This window comes from Elephantulus edwardii, unplaced genomic scaffold, assembly GCF_000299155.1.
Source record: "Elephantulus edwardii isolate Elephantulus edwardi_28Jun2011 unplaced genomic scaffold, EleEdw1.0 scaffold00322, whole genome shotgun sequence".
Classification (NCBI taxonomy): Eukaryota; Metazoa; Chordata; class Mammalia; order Macroscelidea; family Macroscelididae; genus Elephantulus; species Elephantulus edwardii.
Window position 1 is genome coordinate 222,476 of NW_006400072.1, and position 3,495 is coordinate 225,970.

The 3,495-nt window shown below is 41.9% G+C and overlaps 1 pseudogene; it reads right to left on the bottom strand.

Moving 5' to 3' along the window:
- Positions 1-1,115: 1,115 nt before the first annotated feature.
- On the bottom strand, positions 1,116-2,326 carry LOC102874569 (annotated as a pseudogene).
- Positions 2,327-3,495: the final 1,169 nt, after the last annotated feature.

Genomic DNA, 3,495 nt, shown 5'->3' on the forward strand with positions numbered 1-3,495 from the left:
AACAGTCTGCATTATGCAGATGACACAACCCTGCTTGCTGAAACTGAGGAGAACCTGAAGCGCTGGCTGCAGAGTGTCAAGTACTGCAGCTTTCAATATGGATTGAGGCTCAATGTCAAGAAGACAAAGATTCTCACCACTGGGCCAATTGGCAGCATCAGGATGGATGGTGAAGAGATTGAGATTGTTAACAGCTTTGGTTTGTTTGGCTCCACAATCAACACTCTTGGCACCAGCAGTCAGGAAATTAAAAGAGGTGTTGTGATGGGGAAATCTGCTGTTAGAGACCTCTCTAAAGAACTGAAGAGCAATGGTGTGTCTCTGGAGACGAAGGTACATCTGCATCAGAGAGCTGGACAATGACTAGGGAGGGTAGAAGGAGAATTGATGCTTTTGAGATGTGTTGCTGGAGAAGAGTATTGAGTGTACCACGGTTTGCTAAGGAAAGGACTAAACCAGGCTGCTCCTTGGAGGCAAGGATTCTGAGGCTCCGTCTAACATATTTTGGGCATGTTGTAAGGAGACACCGGTCCTTGGAGAAGGACATCATCCTTGGGAGAGTGGAGGGACGGTGCAGGAGAGGAAGACCCTCTATGAGGTGGATTGATTCAGTGACTGAGGTAATCAGGCTGGGTGTGTTGGAGACAGTGCGATTGGCACAGGATAGAGCAGGGTTTAGGGCTGTTGTACATAGGGTCGCTATGTGTCACAAGGAACTCAATGTCACATACCAACATGCTAGTTTAACTTAATTGGCTGATTTAATAAAGCACTTATATATTTTAGACCACAAGTATATTATTAAATGAAAGAGAACATCTAATATAACCATTTCTAAATAAGTAGGAAATAAATATCTAAGAACCAAAGATTTTACAGACCCCCATCTTTTATACTCACCCCAACAGTCTTAACTCTTTAAGAGGATGAAGCCAATGACTTTCCTCACAAGAGCTCATGACTAAAGTTGTGTTGCTATCAAAATCTGTATTTCTGATCTGTTATGAGCATTGAGGAGAGACTGAAATATTCCCAAAGAGAGAAGCACAGTGCACGTTATGATCGCCTATTCAGCAACAGCAAGCATAGCATTCAGAACTATCTCATCCCAGGAATTAAATACGGTCAGCCACATTCATTGGCATCTCCTCCACTGTAGTATTGTGGAAAGTCTCAGAGTCACAAAGAATCCACTTCTCTTCAGTAACAAAGTTTATAGCCACACCTTTCCTCCCAAATTGACCTCCTCTGCCAATTCGGTGACTGTAGTTCTTATGGTTGGTAGGTAGGTTATCATTATATAATCAAAAGTACTTGTTGAACATCAATCCCACATGTCAACAAGTCGGTGGTGATCAGAACCCTGCATGACCCTGATCGGAATTCCCTCATGAGCACATCTCTCTCCTTCTGGTCCATGTCACCATGGACTGCAGAAACTGTAAAGTCCCTAGCATGCATCTTCTCTGTGAGCCAGTCCACATTGCGCCTTGTACTGAGAAAGATAACAGCCTGTGTAATCGTCAGTGTCTCATACAGGTCACAAAGTGTATCCAACTTCCATTCCTCTCTTTCAACATTAATATAAAACTGTGTGATTCCTTCAAGGGTCAAGTGTTCCTCTTTCACCAGAATTCAAATTGGATCCCTCATGAATGTTTTCGTTACTCCCAACACATCAGTTGGCATTGTGGCAGATAGTAACACAACCTGAATACTTGTGTTCAATTTTTTTTAAAACTCATAGATTTGATCCTTAAACCCTCGGCTCAACATTTCATCTGCTTCATCCAAAACGAACATTTTGATCCCTTTTGGAGAAAGGTATCTCCTGTCTAACACATCAAATACTCTCCCTGGAGTACCAACAACAATATGTGGTGCCTCAGCCTGCAGCGTTTGCATTTCATTTTGAACACTGGTTCCACCAATGCAGCCATGACAAGTTGCTCCCATATAATCTCCAAGAGCCAGAATTACCTTTTGGATCTGTTGAGCCAGTTCTCTGGTCGGGGCCAATACTAGTGCTTGAACTCAATCTCCAACTGTTGCAGGATGGAAATAGCAAATGTGGCTGTCTTGTCAGTACCTGTCTGAGCTTGAGCAATCACATCATACCCTTTAATGCAGGCAGTAATCACTCTCTGCTGAGTAGCCGATGGCTTCTCAAAACCATAAGCATAACTACCCCAGAGAAGGGATTTCTTTAAATTCATTCCTTAAAGTTATCAATAATTTCATTCCAGTTGCTCTCGATGACACCATCGGGTTCTATTCCCTCAGGCCTGCCGTGGTCTCTGTTGTAATCGGTGGAGCCACCAGACATGTGCGAACAAGCTACTAAGTGCTCGACTGAAAAGTCAGATCACTGTTAATACCACTGCCATTTTTTTTCTTGCCATTGTTTACTATTGATTAATTGATTGATTGATTGATTGATTGATTGCCATGGTTCTTTTCAGAATAGTGTTAGGAGTTAGGATTTGCTGTATGACGGAATGGAGGTAGTTGTGAGAGATTCAGGAACTCAAGTCACAGAGTGGGGAGGAGGTAAAATTATGGTGGGCTTTCAAGGTATTATCATTACTTCCCCTTTGAGAGTGAGGTAGGAAGCCCTGGGAGGATTTGAACAACACTGGATTTGTGAGGAAAAGTTATTGTGAACTTCCACTAAAGAGGAGGACACACATTTCACAGAGTAGAATTTGCACACCAATCCCCCTGGAGGTAATGGCTCAAATACAGCCATCTGTAGTCTTGTTACTAAACTTCTCTAGTTTTTCAGGAAGCATGAGAAGTGGGCTTGAATCTAATGTAATAAAAACACGTTTATCCAAGGTGGTTAACCGTCAACAACATCAACTGATTAAGTGACCCACATGGCAGAAGTGTATGAGCTAAAGAGAATAAGTAATAAGGTTACTTAATAATAATAATAATAAGTAGTAGTAGTAGTAGTAGTAGTAGTAGTAGTAGTAGTAGTAGTAAAGGTTGTGATATATGTAAGAATGATCGCATTACGGTAATTTATTAATGAAAAGACTACAAAAAGGAAAAATATCTGAAACAGAACTGTATTGCCAGGAGTCTAAGAACACTGAAATGATTTTCTCTCCTCTGCATACGTGTGGAACCTGAGTTACAGATGTTGAAGACTGCAGAAAGCCTTACACTAGTATCTGGTGTGATAGGGACTTGGAAATTGGTCTTCAGGTTCTTCTGTGGGTTACTGTTACGTTCCATGAGGTTGTAAGGAGCCCAGACCTGACTCTCCAGCAGGAGGGAGTAAATCACACAGGAGAAGATTCTTCATTTACCACACACAGAGTGGCTGCTGGATTTGAACAGCACGCCTTCATTTTGACAATGCAGCTCCTTACCACTATGCCACCACAGCACCCTTTAGTGACAAAATTTCCAAAATCATCTAGGAAATAGCCTGCCATTATCACATGTTACCAGTAATAAAAACAGACAGAGCATCTGTCTGTGACT